This window comes from Hypanus sabinus, chromosome 8, assembly GCF_030144855.1.
Source record: "Hypanus sabinus isolate sHypSab1 chromosome 8, sHypSab1.hap1, whole genome shotgun sequence".
Classification (NCBI taxonomy): domain Eukaryota; kingdom Metazoa; phylum Chordata; class Chondrichthyes; order Myliobatiformes; family Dasyatidae; genus Hypanus; species Hypanus sabinus.
In genome coordinates, this window is record NC_082713.1 from 28,377,843 (window position 1) to 28,399,189 (window position 21,347).

General features: G+C 45.2%; 1 long non-coding RNA gene across 1 annotated transcript in view; it reads left to right on the forward strand.

Moving 5' to 3' along the window:
- The window catches only part of LOC132398001 (uncharacterized), a 95,913-nt gene extending 81,421 nt beyond the window's left edge, over positions 1-14,492 (forward strand). Inside the window, exon 6 of the long non-coding RNA XR_009513503.1 lies at positions 13,833-14,492. This is a non-coding gene — a long non-coding RNA (uncharacterized LOC132398001). The remainder of the gene's footprint in view (positions 1-13,832) is intronic.
- Positions 14,493-21,347: the final 6,855 nt, after the last annotated feature.

The window sequence follows — 21,347 nt, forward strand, 5'->3', positions numbered from 1 at the left end:
CCTGATAATTTACCAAATGCAGTGTAAATACAGCTTCTGCCTTCTTACAGCTTCTGTAAGAAGTGAGATACCTATTGGTGCTTTATGTCAGTAGTATGATTCCTGTCCTAGGCAACTGCCGAAGGCAATTCTACCATACAACTTAGAGCTATGCTTCAAGTCAGGAGGTTGATCCTTGAAATAGGTTCTTCAGAATTATTATCTACATGGAAAATGTGTACAGTATAATCAGAATTTTGAGGCCAAGCTATAAACAATGTTCAGTAAGTTGTATTTTTATTTACAAATAATGAGATGTTTTTATTTAGCATAAATGGAGACTGAATTTTCTGTATATGCAGAACTCGGAGTGGGTGATGTGAGGGTGGGATTTTCTTTCTGGCATCATCTAAGCTGTTGACGAGTAGCCTGCATGTAATAGGCCTAATGATACAATTTATTAATTAAGTGGGAGCTCACAATTTTTCTATAGTTAATGAAAGGCTGCAGCATCTTAAGAAAATATTTGACAATTATGAGAATTGGAGAGTGAACTTACAGGTAGGTAGGTGGCCTCCAGCATACTTTTGATATCTGTGCTATGACCATTAGGGAATTAACTGATAAACAGAAATCATCAAAGCTTGATTAAAACAAATATTGTCCATGGATGATGTTACAGGCTTCAGTTATTAAGATTAGGAAAAAACCTAATATTCAACCTCCCATGAATAAAAGGAAATAAGAAATCCAATTTCAAGCTGTTGGGCAAAAAATGCATTATCTGGATTATCAAAAAATTCATTATCAGGAGTAATTGAGTTTAGGGAACTACACTTTCGATTTAACAGGGCAGAAGATTGAAGGCATCGATCAATTATCTTTTGGGATTCATTACTGAATATCCTTTAAAACAACTGAAAGTATTGGACAGATTGTACATCCAACGACAGCAGGAATATGGTAAAATCATTGAAATGACAGAAAATTTGGAATGTAGTTGGCCTATTGAATCAGTAGCATAAAGATGTCTTCATCTGAAGTAAAGGAAGATCATGTGATATTACATAATCAATCCAATAAGCCAAAAAACAACGAAAAACATTCTCTCCATAATTACAGATATGCAGGAACTTGCAAATAAATACCCGCATGCAAAAGTATGCAGAACAGCCATAAATCCACCCACACAATCCCACAAAATTAGCTTGATGTGTAAAAAAAATTATGAAAGAAACCTAGATGAAATACAATGCTTTTTGTATATTTGGCTAAGACATTTTAAGACTGTTTAGGAAGAAGAAGCATTATAAGCAATAGATGACATCTTCTATAAACACACTGACTCTCATAACTACCTCGACTATACCTCTTCCCACCCTGCCAGATGCAAAACTGCTTTTCCCTATTCCCAGTTCCTCCATCTCCACCGCATCTGCTCCCAGGATGGGGCTTTCTGTTCCCGGACATCTCAAATGTCCTCTTTCTTTAAGGATCATGGTCTCCCTTCTGCCATCATCAATGATGCCCTCACCCACATCTCCTCCATTTCCCACACTTCAGCCTTCACCCCATCCTCCTGTCATCACAACAGGGACAGAGTTCCCCTTGTCCTCACCTACCACCCCACCAGCCTCCGGATCCAGGATATTATCTTCCACAACTTCCGCAACCTTCAACAGGACCCCACCACTAAGCACATCTTTCCCTCTCTACTCCTCTCTGCTTTTCGCAGGGATCGTTCCCTCCACAACTGCCTGGTCCACACATCCCTCCCCACAGATCTCCCACCTAGCAATTATCCCTGCAAGCTTAAGTGCTACACCTGTCCCTACACCTCCTCTTTTATCACCATTCAGGGCCCCAAACAGTCCTTCCAGGTGAGGCAACACATCACTTGTGAGTCTGTTGGGGTCATCTATTGCATTCGGTGCTCCCGGTGTGACCTCCTCTACATCGGTGAGACCCAACGCAGATTGGGGGATCGCTTCATCGAGCACCTCCACTCCGTCCGCCACAACAGACAGGATCTCCCAGTTGCCACCCCACTTCAAATCTGCTTCACATTCCCATTTGGATATGTCCATACATAGTCTCTTCTACTGCCATGATGAGGCCAAACTCAGGTTGGAGGAACAGCATCTCATATACCGTCTGAGTAGTCTCCAGCCCCTTGGTATGAACATTGAATTCTCCAATTTATGGTAATTCCCTCCCCCTCCCTTCCCCCATCCCAGTTTCACTCTGCCTCCTCCTCCAGCTGCCTATCACCTCCCTCATGGTTCCGCCTCCTTCTACTACCCATAGTGCTTTCCCCTTACATTCCTTCTACACCTTTCCTGCCTATCCCCTCCCTGCTTCCCCACCCCCACCCTTTGATCTTTCCTCTGATTGATTTTTTACCTGGCACCATCCACCCTCCCCCCACCTTCTTTATAGGGCCCCTGCCCCCTCCCTCTTCAGTCTTGACAAAGGGTCTCAGCCTGAAACGTTGACTGGTCATTTCCATGGATGCTACCTGACCTGCTGAGTTCATCTAGCTTGTTGTACGTGTTGATTTGACCACAGCATCTGCAGAGTATTTTGTGTTTAGCATTGTATGTTGTTTGGTAATGACTGAATGTAACTTATGTTTCTGTACAATGTGGCTAATGAGAACAATTTCTAAACTAAATAACTCAAAGCTAGGAAAAAGGTGATATAAAAATGGAATTTCAGGAAGCATTGTATTTTTGTTTCATATTACAACAGTTATAGTTTAATACATTTTTTTCTAAACAATGTTAACTGGAATAATATTTTTATCATCATTAGCATAATTTTAAAATCCCCTTTGAGTCCGCTGCAAATGAAGGGACCTGACTTTGGTTAAACTGATAGAAATTCATGGTCAAGAACTTCTGGAAATTACTGTATGTTGCACTTTAATATTTAATCAACAGCTTGATCTAAAGCTGTTTTTAAGTCAGTATCAAGGAGACCTCAGAGCTTTGACTGACACACAAAGTAAAAATGGTTGTTGCAAGGAAAAGCAACAAACAAGAGAGAATACTGGAAATCCAAGCAACACACACAAAATGCTGGAGGAACTCCACAGGCCAGGAAGCATTTATGGAAAAAAATACAGTTGACATTTTGGACCAAGACCCTTTGGCAGGATTGGGATCATTGGGCTTTTTCTCCAGTCCTGCCGAAGGGTCTCGGCCTGAAAAGTTGACTGTACGTTTTTCCGTAGATGCTGCCTGACCTTCTGAGTTCCTCCAGCATTTTGTGTGTGTTGTTGCAAGGAAAGTTGATTCTTGAATAACAAACATTAACCAGCTCACAGAAATAACGTATCAGCTGGCCTAGAATTCATGACAGGTATAGTTAGTAGCTTGTGAACTGTCAAGACAAATTGAGTGATCATTGTACATGAAAATTTGTTCTGAATAACTTCACCTGCTAAAACCAATTTAAGTATAAACCTTCAGGTACCTCCTGTACCTAATAAAGTGGCCTCTGAGTGCCCGGCGCAGAATGGGAGACTGTTTCGCCGAACACCTACGCTCGGTCTGCCAGAGAAAGCAGGATCTCCCAGTGGCCACACATTTTAATTCCATGTCTCATTCCCATTCTGATATGTCTATCCATGGCCTCCTCTACTGTTAAAATGAATCCAATCTCAGGGTGGAGGAACAACACCTTATATACCGGCTGGGTAGCCTCCAACCTGATGGCATGAACATTGACTTCTCCAACTTCCGTTAATGCCCCTCCTCCCCTTCTTACCCCATCCCTGATTTATTTATTTCCCCCTCCCCTTTCTGTTCTCTCTCTGCCCATCACTCTGCCTGTTCTCCATCTCCCTCAGGTGCTTCCCCCTTCTTTCTCCTGAGGCCTGCTGTCCTATGATCCTTTCCCTTCTCCAGCTCTGTATCACTTTTGCCAATCACCTTTCCAGCTCTTAGCTTCATCCCACCCCCTCTGGTCTTCTCCTATCATTTCGCATTTCCCCCTCCCCCCACTACTTTCAAATCTCTTACTATTTTTCCTTTCAGTTAGTCCTGATGAAGGATCTCGGCCCGAAACGTCGACAGCACTTCTCCCTATAGATGCTGCCTGGCCTGCTGTGTTCCACCAGCATTTTGTATGTGTTGTTTGAATTTCTAGCATCTGCAGATTTCCTCGTGTTTGCTCTGAGTGCATGGTCGTGGCTTCTGCTGCTGTAGCTCATCCACTGGAAGGTTTGACGTGTTGTGTATTTAGAGATGTTCTTCTGCGCACCACTCTCACAGCGCATGGTTGCAACAGAGTAACTGTTGCCTTCCTGTCAGCTTGAACCAGTCTGGCCATTCTCCTCTGACCTCTTCCATTAACAATGCCTTTTTGCCTAAGAACTGCCATTCACTGGATTTTATTTATTTGTTTTTAGCACCATTCTCTATAAACTATAGAGCACTGTGTGTGAAAATCCCAAGGGATTAGCAGTTCTGAGATACACAAACCATCCCATTTGGTACCAACAATCATTCCATGGTCAAAGTCACTTAGATCACATTTCTTCCCCAATCTGATGTTTGATCTGAACATCAACTGAGTCTCTTAACCATGTCTGCATGCTTTGATGTATTGAATTGCTGCTGCGTGATTGGCTGATTAGGTCTTTGCATAAATGAGCAGATATACAGGTGTATCTAATAAAGTGGCCACTGAGTGTATGTTGAAAATGCAGGGTGAAATTAGCTTCAGCACATATGGCAGACATAGTGTGACTCATTCTGATTTGAGAGGCCTTCAAAAATGACACAATGTGGGGAACAAATACCATGGTTTTCTAAAGCTATACTGAACCTGTTGAGGAAGCAAGAAGAGAGATTTTTCTGCGGAACCTTGGGAACACCTCCATTGTGAAGTGAGTGGAAGAAGATACCTTGTGGCCCTCAATGTAAGGAGTCAAACTCTGAGGATCTGAAGACACGATTCAATGACCATCTGTGGAGGGAAATGACCTATTCAACATTTGGGTTTTGTAGTGGCATCTCAGACCCAAGTCCTCCAAGCTCAAATTTGAGTTGAGAGGTTGATTGGTGTTTGTAAACTGCCCCGAGTGAGTGGGGCAGGTGAGGGAAATGTGGGGTTAACATACGTTGAGGATGAATGGGTGGTTGATGGTCGATGTGGGCTTGGCGGGCCATGCTGCATTCTCAATGATCCTATGTTGCCATCTTTGCTGTGAATTACATTGTTTAAAGGAATTTTTGAGGCATGGGCACTTTCAGAAATTACTGCAGTTAACCATCTCCATCAAATTTCCACGATTGCTGATATTCTTCCCCAGAAGAGTGGCAATAGTTCCAGTGAGAACGGACCTGCAATTCTGATGAACCAGCTCTGCCCCACTGCTGTTGTCTTCCCTATTTATCTTGAGAGGCTGGACTGGAGCCACGTGTCAAAAGCCAGAAAGAGAGATGAGATCAGGCATTTTTTTATTGCAAAAGAAAATAAGCAGTTAGGATTCAGATTTGAGAAATGATGGAAATGTCTGCTTTAGCAAACTAGGTATCAGTCACCTGATAAATAAAATTCAGGACTGCACTGTGACAGATGTTGTTAACATCTGGATGGAGTCAGGGCCAAAGTCAAAGGTTTTGACTATAATAGGCAAAGCAATGCTGACTGAAGCAGTTAATGCTTTTATTCATTGTCCAAAGCAACACACACAAAATGCTGGAGGAATTCAGCAGGCCAGGCAGCATCTACGGGAGAGAAAAAAACTGTCAATGTTTTGGGTGAGACCCTTCTTCAGGACAGAAAAGAAATATGAAGTCAGAATAAGAAGGTGGCAGGAGGGAAGGAACAAGTACAAGGTGGCAGGTGATAGGTGAAGCTGGTGGGGGGGGGGTGAAGTAAAGAGCTGGAAAGTTGATTGGTGAAAGAGATCAAGGGCTGGAGGAGGGGGGATCTGATAGGAGAGGACAGAAGACCATGGAAGGAAGGGGAAGAGGAGGAGCTGATGGGTAGGTAAGGGGATAAGGTGTGAAAGGGAAACTGGAATGGTGAAGGGGGGTAGGGTGTGAATTACAGGAGGTTCAAGAAATTGATGTTTATGCCATCAGGTTGGAGGCTACCCAGATGGAATATATAAGGTACTATGTATCTGTATGTATGTTTTGAATTTATGTTTATTTTTATTTCTCACATTGAAGAGCGTAAAAATCTTTATGTTGCACCTCCATCGCTATGTACAAGCAATAAAGAGAGGAAATGTGGGAGAATATTGCCCAGACGTTAAGATTGTATACAGTATTATTTTATATACATGTATACACAGTCATATATACAATCAGATCAATGTGTATTGATAAATCTACCAGCCTGATAAAAGAAGCTGTCCTTGAGCCTGTTGGTCCTGGCCTTAGAGCTTGCCAGATGGTGGCAGCTGAAACAGTTTGTGTTTGGGGTGGCTGGAATCCCTGATAATCCTCCAGGCCCCTTTTATGCACCTGCTGCTGTAAATGTTTTGAATAGAGGAAAGTTCACAGCCACAGATATGCTGGATGTCTGCACCACTCTCTGCAGTGCCCTGTGATTAAGGGAAGTACAGTTCCCATATCAGGCAGTCAGGATGCTCTCGATGGTGCCCCTATAGAAAGTCCTGAGGGTTTGGGGAGTCATGTTGAACTTCTTCAGCCGCCTGAGGTGAAAGAGATGCTGTTGTACATTTTTCACCACACAGCTGGTATGTACAGTGGAGGTGAGATCTTCGGTGATGTGTATTCTGAGGAACTTGAAACTACTCACCCTCTCAGCTACAGTCCCATTGCTCCTCCAACCCAAGTATGGACTTGTCATGGCAGTAGAGGAGGCCATGGACTGACGTGCTGGAATGGGTTGCAAAGTAGAACTGAAATGGGTGACCACCAGGAGATCCAACTTCTAGAAACATAGAAAACCTACAGCACAGTACAGGCCCTTCAGTCATCAAAGTTGTGCCGAACATGTCCCTACCTTAGAAATTACTAGGCTTACCCGTAGCCCTCTATTTTTCTAAGCTACATGTACCTATCCAAAAATCTCTTAAAAGACCCTATCATATCCACCTCCACCATCGTTGCCTGATGGAGCATAAGTGCTTGGTGAAGTGATCTCCCAATCTACATCGGGTCTCACCGATATTCAGGAAGCATACAGAATGGCTATCCCGCTGTTGTAAGACTATTGGAGGGTTCCCTAGTATGATAAAATAAATGGTTGGCCTCACCATCTGCCTCGTTATCATCTTGCACCTTATTGCTACCTGCATTGTACTTCCTCTGTAGCTGTTATATTTCTCTCTGCATTCTTTTATTGTTTTATCTTGTATTACCTTAGAATCAGGTTTATTATCATTGACACATCATGAAATTTGTTGTTTTGCAGCTGCAGTACAGTGCAATACATGAAAAATTACTGTAAGTTACAATAAGAAATATATGTATACACGTGTGTGTGTGTATATATATATATATATATATATATATATATATATACACAAACATTTGTATGTACACAAAAACACACATACATATAAGTAAGTGGTGCCAAAAAGAGAGCAAAATAGTGAGGTAGTGTTTATGGGTTCATGGGCCATTCAGAAATCTGATGGTGGAGGGTGGAAGCTGTTTTTAAAGCATTGGGTCTTCTGGCTCCTGTACCTCCTCCCTGAAGGTAACAATAAGAAGAGGGCACGCCCAGCCTGGTGGGGTGATGATAGATGCTGCTTTTTCGAGGCATTTCCTTGATAGTGTGGAGGCTAGTGCCCATGATGAACCTGGCTGAGTTTCCAACCCTCTGCAGCTTTGTCCAGTCCTGGTACTTCCATACCAGATGGTGATGCAACTCTGAAGGTGTTGACACCCAGGAGGTTGAAGCTCCTCACCCTTTCCATTGATGACCCCTTGTTGAGGACTGGTGTGTATTCTCCAATTTCCCCTTCCTCAAGTCCACAATCAATTCCTTGATCTTACTGGCTCTGAGTTCAAGGTTGTTGTTGTGACTCCACTTAACCAGCTGATCTTTCTCACTCTTGTAGGCCTCTTCGTCACCATCTGAGATTCTGTCAACAACAGCTGTATCATCAGCAAACTTAGAGACGGCTTTGAACCATGCCTAGCCCCATAGTCACGGGTGTATAATGACTGTGTACATAATTTGATCTCTATGAACATTACGCAAGAAGAACTTCTCACTAAATCTCAGCACAATTCCAATTCAACCAACTAAATGGGAATAAATCATTACCGATATCAGCTTTGTATTCCAGAATGTTTAAATATTTCCCTGCACTATAGAACAAGAGGAGGGGGTAGGGATGGAATTGTTCTACTAGGATCTGGCTTTGACTTGATGGGCTGAATGGACTCCTTTTACGCCTTCGCTGTTGCATGGTTCCATCTAAATTTAAATTCCCTATGGAAGGTGAATTCAAATTTGTTACCTATCATTCCAGGCATGAATTATTACTCTGGTAAAGAACAAAGAACAATACAGCACAGTACAGGCTATTCAGCCCACAATGTTATGCCGACCCTTAAACCCTGCCTCCCATATAACCCTCCACCTTAAATTCCTCCATATACCCATCTAGTAGGCTCTTAAGTTTCTCTCCCGCTGATCTCAGAGGCTGACCTTCACGCACTTGCACAGTCGTGCCCCGTTCAAACTGCCGAAGAAAAAAACCTGACTATTGTGGTGTTGCATTTAAATGCTGTCCTTTCTAAGCAAAAGGACATTAATCTGTCATTGTCTCATTACAAAGTATTTGAGCTATTCCACAAAAAAAATATCGGGAAGACATTGGGGTTTGAAAATCTCATGCTGCCTTACTGTTTGCTCCTCTGCCTCATATTAGAGTTGAAACCCTAACAATCACCATTCCTGCTCCTTAAACCCAACAAAAACCTGCTGAATGTGTAGCAACATACTATAAAATGTTAGATGAACTCAGCATGTCAGGCAGCATCTCTGGAGGGAAATGAACAGTCAACATTTCTGGCCAAGACCCTTTGTCAGGACTGAATGTGCAGCAGACAGCTGCAAGTTTTGTTGTTAAATATGTATGTAGTTGCCTGCTATATAGTTTAGAGGGTTGTGGGCCAAATACAGGCAAATAGGACTAGCCAAGGTAGGCAAATTGATCAGCATGGTTGAGTTGGGCTGAAGTTAACTGTTCCAGTACTGTATGGCTCTATGATTCATGACATCTGGGAACAATTCAATAGTCATGTAGAATTGGAGTGATGGGAAACTATCTTGGTGGGAATAGAGTTTCTGGAATTGAAATGAAATTATGGGTATTACGTACCCTATTTGCCATCTCAAAATGCCCTTCACTCTTTGCAACTGTGAACCTCAGCTACCTTTGATCTTTGCACCAAACTATGAGCTCTGAATGTAAATATGTCTGCTGTCTGGCATTTGGCATGCTTTTCCACCACTTATGAGTAAGAAAATCGTTCTTTTGTATACTGCACTGGAAACCGTGAGACGCCCATCTCTGCCATTCTGGATTTGGGGATTTGAAACCAGTTCCCTTTTGATTGGCCCAGGGAAACAGAGGCCATCACCCATCCCTTCAGAACGGCATTTAAGCACCTTTAGGATCAGCTGATCCAGTGGTGTGGGTCAAACAGTCTCTGCTGTGCTGTACTGTTCTGTGTTCTTGTTAAAATTCTCTCATATCACTAATTCTTAAAAGCAACACCCAATCTAAGTAAAAAAAGTCTTATTTCAAATTGATCTGTCTTGTTAACTCGTTTGGACATAATCAGAGTGTCTTCCTTCAAGGTTTCAATCTCTTTCATATGTACCACGTAGCAACACCTCCCAGTTATCAACCTTTTCCTAAAAAACAATGGAGAAAAAAGAAAAAACAACGGAGGATTCCACTATAATTTGTTCCCCTTTAATTTTATTGGATCATTTTGCAGGTCAGTGAAGTAGGTCCCCAAGGATAGTAGGCAGATCTATTATTTCTAAGCCTCTCACATTACTGGTATCAAGCCATCTGTGAAGAGATTAATGGGAAAAGATAGTTGATGAATTCCTTTTGTTTTATTCGCCTTCGACTTCTGCTCAAGGGGATAAACTTCACCTGTATTACCAGAAAGAAATCAGCTTGTGAACATTGGAATGATGTAAATGCAGAAGCTATGAAAAATCTTTCACCACTAGAAATAGGTGAGATGAGATTAGCCAATGCTTGCAAGTAAATCAATTTCAAATGAAGATAGCTTTCCCTGGCTGTGTTACAGGAATAATCCCCTGTGGGTATATTACATGCAAAATTAATCCAGACAGTTTTCAGTAGGGAAAGGTTCAAATATCAGGGATCCTACCACCCAACATATTTTTACCTTCTCCCCCCAGCCCTCCGCTTTCTGCAGGAATCACTCCCTCCCACTAATCTCCCACCTTGCAAGTGGCCAAAGTGCTACACCTACCCATTCACCTCATTTAGGGCCCCAAATTGTTTTTCCAGGTGAGGCAACACTTCTCCTGCGAATCTGCTGGGGTCACCTATTGTATCTGGTGCTCCCGATGCTGCCTCCTCTCCATTGGTGAGACCTGTCGCAAATTTGGGGTCTGCTTTACCGAGCACCTCCAAAAGCGCCAAAATCGAAACATTTTAATTCTGATTCCCATTCCTGTTCCGATATGTTGGTCCATGGCCTCCTCCTGTGCTAAGAAGAGGCCACCCTCAGGAGCAATACCTCATATTCTCTTTGAGTAGCTTCCAACCTGATGGCATGAATATCAATTTCTTCTTATGGTAAAATAAATTCTCTCCCTTTCCCCTCCTCTTCTACTCACCACTCTGGTTTATTGCTTCTTCTTAGTTGCCTATCACCTTCCCCTGGGTCCCTTCCTACTTCCCTTTTTCTTACAGCCCACTCCTCTCTCCTATCAGACTCCTTCCTCTCCAGCCCTTCCCCACCCACCTGGCTTCACCTTTCACCTTCTAGCTAGCCTTCCTCCACTCCCCCCACCTTTTTATTCTGGCATCTTCTCCCTTCCTTTCCAGTCATGAAGAAGGGTTCAGGCCTGAAATGTTGACTGTTTATTCATTTCTATAGATGCTGCCTGACCTGCTGAGTCCCTCCAGCATTTTGTATGTGTTGCTTAGGATGAACAGATTAATTTTTAGAAATTTTGGTTAAATGATTATGTGCGATAAGTTGGTAGGAGATGAAATTTTTAAAAAACTGCTGAAACATACTCAAAATGCTGAAGGAATTCAACAAGTCAGCCAGCATCTATGGAGGAAAGTAACCAGTTGTTATTCTGGGGTGAGTCCCTTGCAATCATAAAAAAATACATTTAAGAAAGACCTCAACACCCTTGATTGGTCCCTTAGAAGCTGATGCATCCAAGCATGCCACCATCTTACCGGATTGTGTTGAATGTTGAGAGGGAAGATGGGTGAGTGAGGGAGGGGGATGATGTAAGAAGCTAGGAGGGGATAGGAGGGAGGGGTATGGCTAGTCTAAAATGAAAGTAGAAATTGCTGGTAAAAGTTTTGCGGGTTGTAGCAGCAGAAACGATTAATGTTTCAGGTCTAGTCCACAAACTGTTTCCCTTTCCATGGATGCTGACCCGTTGAGTTTGCCAATATCTTCTGTTTCTTATTGGTTGGTTGTTGAGGTCAAGTAACAGAGCCAATTCCTGACTGATGGAGATCATTGGATTGGAGTTGGCAATTGATTGATTTAATGCTGGAGATCTGCCTGAACTGCACAAGCTAACTGAGGGTTCCTTCCAGTGCCTTGCAATGAAAGCTCAGTGGAATGCTGACCAATTTCCACTGCAACAATCTTTCATTGACAACCACGTCAGACATTAAAGCTCATTTCCCACTGGAAGGTGACAGGTCAAGTTTCTGAAGTGAAACACCCCCGAAATTATTGGAATTGCATTTAATTTTCTTCAAAGTGAGAAATGGAGACACAAGAGATAGCAGATGCTGGAACTTGGAGCAAGAGAAAACAAACTACTGGAAGAATTCAGTAGGTCAGACAACATCTGCGGAAGCAAAGGGATGGTTGATGTTTTGGGTTAAGCCCCTACATCAGAACTGAGAATGTAGAGCAGGGGTTCCCAATCCGGTGTCCATGGAATCCTTGGTTAATGGTAGGATACATGCCATAAGAAAGGTTGGGGTCTGCTCATGTAGATGAAAGATAGCCCATACATAAAAATGAGAGGGGAGGGGTGAGGTAGAGCCTGGTCTATGATAAGTGGAACCAGACTGAGGTGTGCGGCAGGGTGAAATAAGGGCAGATGGAGCCAGGTGGGAGAGTGGAGATGGGGAATAGGGAAAGAGGCTGGTAGGGTATAGGGAGGGATGATGTACCAGGTGGGGAAGGAGTTTGGGAAGGTGAACCAAGGGAGAAGAAATCCAGATGGATAGGTATGTGGATGATGAGCAGATGGAGCCAGACAGAGGAAAGGAATGTGTCTGGGTAATGGGATAAAGATTAAGATTGACTTTATTTGTCACATGTTTTTGCATGAATGAAGTCACTGGAGAAAGGTACTGGTAGATATGAAGCAGCCTCTTTATTCAACAAAACAAGATACAGTAGGCATCATATGGAAACACTTTTGGTCAAAAGGTCTGGCTGGTCTACACTACCTGATATTTTATGTGCTTAACATCAAAGGACAATTCCATATTTACATTGCATTCATAATGTTTTCTTCGAAACTACACATAAACTTTACATCACACCACAGATATCTAAATGAATTTTAATCAGCAATGTCTGGTCCGTGATTCAAGGCTTATACGAACCTATTGTTCAGAGCAGTATTTTAAATTAAATCTCCAATGTATATTCAAATCTGAAGGCTAGCGGCTGAAGTCAGTTACATTAATTGTGCTACATGTGCTAACCCCCAAAATTGTTCTAACAGTCCCTCCTCTTGCTCTTCCTGGACATAACTAAATTTGTATCAGGAAAGGCCAACCTTAAGGAGGATCTACTCAAATAGAGCAGCAAAATGCTTCTGAGCTACCTCGGAATTTCCCACAATTACTTTAAGTACGTCTACATCTGCCCTATCCCTCCCAGTCTCATCCCTCCTGTACGCCCGGAACGTCATTTACATACCCTTCTGCCCATGGGAGGACTGCAGTGAGGAGGAGTTGGTGACCCACCTCTTTGCACACTGTGGGTTCAGAGAAGGTATGGAGGAGGATGGAAGGGGCAATGTTGAGGTTCATCCCCAGCAGCTGCGTAACAGAGGACTCTCTGATCTACAGAGACCAACATCCGGTGCTGCTGGCAGATCATCAACTCGGTGAAAGATGCTCTTTGGTCGGCCCGAAACTTGATGGTCTACCAGCACACGGAGATGTCCGTGGGGGAATGCTGCCGACTGGCACATTCTCGGCTGCAGGAGTACGTGCTGAGGGACGCACTGAAACTCGGTGCAGCCACCGCAAGGGCCCGGTGGGGAAAGACCAGAGTCTAGGGTTCTTCTCCCGTGGGAGTTGAGGGGTAGGGGGTTGGGGGTATACCCCCTGAATGTAAATATGAAAGAACAGAGTGGCATGTGGATGGCAAAAATTTTGAAAATGTAAAGACAGTGTTATGAGTGATGAACAGACCTGATGGAAAATGGGGTGCAGAATTAACCATTCCCCCCCACCCCGAGAACTATGAACTATTGCTGTTGCTATGCTGCTACTGAGAGAGAGAGATGAAGCCCAGGCAAAAACATCTGCTAGAGATAAGAGGGGGAGAGAGACTGTTGATTTATTGTATTCTGACTCTGGATTATTTACCTTTCACTACAAGGACTTTACTTTGCTCGTTAACATTCCTCAGGAGACAGCAGGAGTGGCCTGATTTGATGAACACAGTCATTCAGAGTTGATGGATAGCTGAGACCCTGTGAGTAGGGATAAAAGACAGGTCTGGAGAGACACCCTTCAGACACACCAGTGGACACTGACTGAGTGTTGTGAACCCACAGAAAGGTGGGAGTTTCAGAGACCGAATGAGGAGATCGGTCAATAAAGTTGACAGTGGGACAGCAGGGCTGGTGGGGACTTGTGTGTGTGTCCACTCATGCCAGAGTGATGAGTCCACCACAGAAGAACGGTCTAGCTGAAGGACGGAGGGTTCATAACTGAATGGTCACAACGACACGACAGGTTAAGAAAGCCACAGAAGATTTGTTTGCTGCAGCTGCCTAATCTCTCGCTCTCTCTCGCTCTCCAACAATTACATAACTACCTGAGCACGTATGAACTGTACTGAACTTTATACTTTTCCATGACAATTCATTTACCCCTAGACATTGATAGAGCTTGTTTATTATTGCTTATTATTATTCCTACACTTTTAGGTTTATTACTGCTAACTTGTTTTATATGTATATTTGCATTTTTGATACTGTATTGTGTCGTTTACTAATAAACACCTTTAGTGTTGCTACCACCAGACTCCAACAGATGCTTCTATCTTTGCTAGTCTGACACCCAGTGACGGGGTACGTAACAACAGTAATGGAAACAACTGTAAAGAATTGAAAGTCATTGAATGGTTATTGTATATAATTTTATTTTTGAATAAAGTATGTTTTGTTTAATAAAAAAAATCTGCCCTATCATCACTAATGGCTACCTACAAAATGCTAAGCAGAGAGATTGTTCCATAAATTTGAACAACAGTCTTTAGAAATGCAGCTTCGTTCATATTCCTGTTGGCTCTTCCCCTGCTGGACGATTGCAGCTTAATCACATTCCTCAACTTCACCCCTTCATTCCCTTGTAGCTGAAACTCTCTCATTCCAGGGGCACCAGCAAGGTAAGTGCATCAGGCTCACAGGCCCTCTCATCGATGTACAGGAAGGGGTTGGAGTGGTCTCTATTTGAATGACTGCAAGGACCTCTCCCAGGTGGCACCTCCTTCCGAACTGTCCAGTCAATCACTGGCCCGACTGCTGAAAGGGGCCAGTTCATTTGTATTCATTTCCCATTCAGCCTGAGGGTGACTACCTTCAGATGCCGTGTAAAATCTTTCTCTATCTGCCATGCTATCAAAGTTGTGGAACCTGCTGTCTCTGCTTTAACTTAAATCCCTCCCCATCTATTTTCCCCAATATCTTTAATATTCTATGCTGTTCAACTAACCATCTACCTTCAGTGCCCAGCCTTCAATACAGATCATCACCATTGCACTTTAGCATGCTATTCACAGGTTTCTGTCACACTCTTGGTGTCTTCTGCCTTCATGTTTGTTGTGGGTCTGTTGCCATCAACGGTGGCCGGCTGGTATTCATCCTTGGGTTCTCTGTAGTTACATGGTTATTGGGTACACGTGATCCCCTGCTCTGTCTGTGGGAGCAACAAGAAGGTGAGTCATACAGTTTAATCTGACTCCAGTGTTTTCACTGGCTGCCTCACTGAGTCTGCACAAAGACACAAGTGTCACTTGTTAAAAGTGCCATCTGGGAGCAAACGCCACCAGCATTCTTGGTTGTTCAGTTCATCCTTTCTACTATTCCTGAGCTCTGAGGGTGGTCGGGCATGTGGAACCGTTGTTGAATCCCTAACATTTGGCACATTTCCTTCATCACTTTCCCTGTGAAACGTCCTCCCTGATCTGAGTCCACCTGGACAGGGGTCCCCCCCTTGGGAAGATTTCCCGAACTAGAATCCATGCAGTGGTGTTGGTGATGCAGTCTCTAGTTGGGAAAGCCTCTACCCACTGGGTGAAGTGGTCTATAATCTTTTCCCCCTGCTTTTTTGCAGGGGCCCAGTGAAGTCCATCTGGATGTTTTCCCAGGGTCTCCTAGACCATGGCTGGTTTGCCAGCTGCAGCTTTCTGCCCTTACCAGGGTTATGCTGGGCACAAATGATACAACAGTGGCAGAACTCCTCAACAACCCTGACTGCCACCAGTCCTGCGGGAGGGTTTTGATCATGCTCTGCCTTCCTCGAAGCATTACCCCATGACTTAACTTCAGTCGTATCTGCCTAATACATGGTGCCACCACAATTCCTTCCTCCCTGTGTGTCCGGCTCCTATCTGGTCCCTCCTTTGCTCCCTTTCTCTTTACATTGAAACATCGAAACATACGGCGGAATACAGTTCAGGTATGTACTGGGGCAGCCCGCAAGTGTCGCCATGCCGCCAGCACCAACATAGCATGCCTAGATTCTATTAGCCCTAGCATGTACACCTTTAGAATTCTGGGGGGAGTCTGGAGCAGAATCAGGTTTAACATTGCTGGCATATGTCATGAAATTTGTTGTATTGCAGTATATTGCAATACATTATAATTAAAGAACTATAAATTACAGTAAGAAATATCAAAAAAAATAAGTTCACAATGAGTTCCTTGGTCTTGCTGATGTTGAGTTCAAGGTTATTGTTGTGACTCCACTTAACCCATTGATCTATCTCGCTCCTGTATGCCTCCTCACCACCATCTGAGCTTCTGTCAGCAATAGCTGTGTCATCAGCAAATTTATAGAGGCATTTGAGCTGTGCCCAGTCACACAGTCTTGGGTGTAGAGAGAGTAGAGCAGTGGGCTAAGCACACATCCTTGATTTGTGCCAGTGTTGATTGTCAGCGAGGGGGAGATGTTATTTCCAAATGGACAGAAGTCCAAATTTCCAAATGCACTAGGTTTTGGAGCCTGTTGATTAGAACTGAGGGTATGATTGGATTGAATGCTGAGCTGTAATCAATAAACAGCAGCCTGACGTAGCTATTACAATTGTCCAGGTGATCCAAGGCTGAGTGGAAAGCCACTGAGATAGCATCCACTGTTGACCTATTGTGGTGATGGGCAAATTGCAGCAAGTCCATATCCTTGCTTACCAAGAGTAGATTCTAGCTGTGACCAACCTCTCAAAGCACTTCTTCACAGTGGATGTCAGTGCCACTGGGAGATCGTCATTGAGGCAACTCACTCTGCTCTTCTTGTGCACTGGTATGATTACCACCCTTTTGAAGCAGGTGGGAACCTCCAGCTGCAGCAGTGGGAGATGGAAGATGTCCTTGAACACTCCTGCCAGTTGGTTGCACAGGTTTTCAGAGCCTTCCAGGTACATCTTCAGGGCCTGACTCCTTGCAAAGGGTTCACCCTCTTGAGAGATGTTCTGATGTCAGCCTCCAAGACAGAGATCACAGGGTCACCAGATGCCGCAGATGTACCATTTTTTCCCTTTTTCAAAGCGTGCATAAAAGGCTTTGAGTTCATCTGAGAGTGATCATCACAACTGTACACAATGTTAGGCTTTGCTTTGTAGAAAGTAATGGCCCACAAACCCTGCCAGAGCTGGCGTGCATCCAATTCCATCTCTAACCTCAATTGGAATTGTTTTTTCACTCTTAAAATAGCCTTCTGTCATTTGTACCTAGACTTCTTGAATAGTTATGGATCACTGGTATTGAATGTCACAGCTCTGGCCCTCAGCAGACTACAGTTCTCCTGGTTCATCCACGGCTTTGGGTTTGGGTATGTCCAATATGTTCTCGACGGCACACATTCATCCACACAGGTCTTAATGAAGTTGATGGCAACTGTGGCATATTCATTCAGATTTGAAGATGAATCCCTGAATATTGTCCAGTCCACCTACTCGAAGGTTCTCCACCATCTTCCTTGACCGTACATTTTTAGCCCTCAGCACTGGTACTGAGTTCTTTAGACTCTGGCTATATGCCAGCTGTAGAAGTACAGTCAGGTGATCAGTCTTTCTGAAGTGTGGGTGGGATAGCACAGTAAGCATTCTTGACAGTGGTATAACGTGGCTCCTCTGGTTCCAAGTGATACGTTGGTGGTAATTGTTCAGAGACTTCTTCAAGCTGGCCTGGTTGAAATCCCCCAAGGTGACAAGGAAGGTATCAGCAGGTTTCATACCTGATTATTACAGTGCTCTGCTCCACCAGGGCCTGCCTGATGTTGGCCGGAGATTAAATGTACAACAGAATGGTGAAAAACTCCCTCAGCAAATAAATAGGATGACATTTGACCCACTAGATGTTCCAGGTTGCGAGAGCTGGACTGAGACAGAACCACCATATCATTAACACAATGAGTTGATCATAAATCATACTCCACCTCCTCTATCTTCAAACTTCTGAGCTGTCTTGTCTTTGCAGAGAATAGTGAAGCCATCATGCTGTAGTGCTGCATCCAAAATGGCAGGATTATGCCATGTTTCTGTGAGGCAAAGAACACGGCAGTCCCTGATGGCCCTCTGGGACTGCATATTTGCTAGACGTTTTCAATTTTATTTTCCTTTCGCCAGCAGGATAGTTGGACAGGGGACTAAAGAATCTGCGTTTCTGTTGTAACTGTAGACTTGCGTACCTTCCCCATTTTTGTTTTCTTAAAGGGGAATTGCATTCACGACCTGTGTCCGTAGTCTGCAACCCTTTGATTTTGAGCATTGATAGATATTTTTAAGCATCTTAAAACGATGTTCCTTATTGAAGGAGCCATGACCATGATTGTAGATTTCAGCTGTAGTAGTCCTAAACGGGATTAAGTAAAGATTCCCATTGGAGCAGCATGCCGAGTTGCCACTTAATAGAGCCATCTTTAGGAGCACATGGGGAGAACGTACGAAGTCCTTACAGACAGTGGCAGAATTGCAGCCAGCTTTCTGGTGCTGTAATAGTGTTCTGCTATCTGCTATGTGAAAGGAGGGGAGATAGAGCTTCCCTACCACTGACTTGAGGCTCACTGGTCTATAATTTCCTGAATTAACCCCATTTTCTTTCTTTAGTAATAGAATGGCTTTAGCTATTTTCTAGCCCTTTGGGACTTTGCCTGTGGGTAAAGGTAACTGGAAACTCCTGGAAATAAGAATTTTACAAAAGTGAAGTACTGTGGTGACCCACCTCCCAGTGCACTCGAACCGGCTCACAAAGCGGCGCGCACCGGCATTGAGGCCGGTCCCAAAGGGGGCGCCAAGCCTGCTTCACCAGCAAGGGGAAAAGCCCGCGCGCAGGACGGGACTGTGAATACGTGCCCCCTACAGCATTCCCGCCTGGAGAGGGCGGGAACAGGAAGGCTTTAAAGCGAGGCCGCAAAGTTTGAATAAACCTCTTTTACAACTGCAGTTCGCTGACTATGTGTCATTATTTCAGTGCTGCATGTAGCACACTGCTACAATTGGTGACCCTGACGGCCCAAACGATATTTGGACCGGAGATGAATGACGCTGCATCTGTTCATGCAGTTTTGTTAAAACTGCCAAACTTCTGGACACTGCAACCTTACCTATAGTTCCAGCAAGCAGAAGCCCAATTCCACATTCGGCAGATAACCTCGGATGCCACACGTTACTACTACGTGGTGAGCTCCCTCAACCAGGAGACAGCCGCCCAGGTTAAGGAGACAGCTGCCCAGGTTGAACCTGGCCAAATGCCAGTTTGGGCTCAACACCATCGACTTCCTGGGCCACAGGATTACTAAAGACGCAGTCCGCCATTTTCCCCGACCCACCACAATCAAATGCCTTCAGGAATTCGTGGGTATAGTAAATTTCTACCACCGCTTCCTCCCTTCAGTTGCTTGAATCATGCGCCCCCTGTTCGCCCTGATGTCGGGTAAGGGCAAGGACATTACCTGGGACGAGGAGTCTGCTGCCGCTTTCATTAAAACCAAAGAAGCCTTGGCAAATGCCATGATGCTAGTGCACCCCAGAACGGACGTCCCTACCGCCCTCACAGTGGACGCATCCAACACGGCAGTCGGTGGAGTGCTGGAACAACTCATCGAGGGTCGCTGGCAACCCCTGGCGTTTTTCAGCGAACACCTGCGATCACCCGAGCTCAAATACAGTGCTTTCGACTGGGAACTGTTGACGCTATACCTGGCGATCTGGCATTTCAGGTACTTCTTAGAAGGTATGCCCTTCGCCGCGTTCACGGACCACAAGCCGCTTACCTTTACGTTCACGAAGGTGTCCAACCCCTGGTCGTCCCGCCAGCAGTGACATCTGTCCTACATCTCCGAATACACGACGGATGTCCAGCATGTCTCGGGAAAGGACAATGTTGTGACGGACGCCCTCTCCCGCCCTAATATCCAAGCCCTGTCCCAGGGGGTAGACTATGAAGCGCTGGCGGAGGCGCAGCAGGCAGATGAGGAGATCCCTAGTTAGAGAACTGCAGTCTCCAGTTTGTAGCTCCAGGACCTCCCCGTAGGCCCAGGTGAGAGGACCCCATTCTGTGACGTAACCACTGGCCAACCGCACCCCACTGTCCCGGCAGCCTGGCGGTGGCATGTTTTCAACTCCATTCACAACTTAGCGCACCCCTCCATCAGCTCAACCGTCCGGATGGTCTCCAACAGGTTCGTTTGGCACGGACTCCGCAAGCAGGTCAGTGAATGGGCCAGAATGTGCATGCACTGCCAAACAGCCAAGATGCAGCGGCACACCAAAGCTCTGCCGCAGCAGTTCCACCCCACCCACCGGCGTTTCAACCACATTCATGTGGATATCGTGGGCCCCCTGCCAGTGTCGCAAGGAGCGCGGCACATCCTGACTATCGTGGACCGGTTCACAAGATGGCCAGTGGCGGTCCCACTCACCGACACCACCTCCAAATCTTGCGCCCGGGCACTGATTGCAACCTGGGTATCCCGCTTTGGTGTACCGGCCCACATTACCTCCGGCAGAGGCGCCCAGTTCACCTCCGGCCTGTGGTCAGCTATGGCCAGCCTTTTGGGGACACAGCTGCACCACACAACTGCCTACCACCCACAGTCGAATGGCCTGGTGGAGCATTTCCACCGTCACCTAAAGTCGGCTCTCATGGCCCGCCTGAGAGGAGCTAACTGGGTGAACAAGCTTCCCTGGGTCCTGCTTGGCATCCGCACGGCGCCCAAAGACGATCTGCACACCTCGTTGGCCAAGTTGGTGTACGGCGCACCCCTGGTCGTCCCAGGGGAGTTCATACCTGCCCCAAGGGGGCAAGAGGAAGAACCTGCAGCAGTCCTGGACAGACTACACGAGAAGCTCGGTAACCTGGCCCCCATACCCACTTCACAGCATGGGCAGAACCCGACCTGGGTACCCAAAGACCTGCAAAACTGTAAGTTTGTTTTTGTACGATGGGGCGGACATCAGGCACCGCTACAGTGGCCCTACGAGGGGCCGTTTACGGTGATCAGAAACAACGGGTCCACATTCGTGCTGGACATTGGGGGGAGAGAGGAGGTTTTCACGGTGGACCGACTCAAACCAGCCCATGTGGACTTGGCGCAGCCGATCGAGATTCAGGCACCGCAGCGCAGAGGCAGACCTCCCAGAGTCCGACCCAGACTGAGGACGTTGAGGGGTGTATTGCCAGTTCTGGGGGGGTGGTTA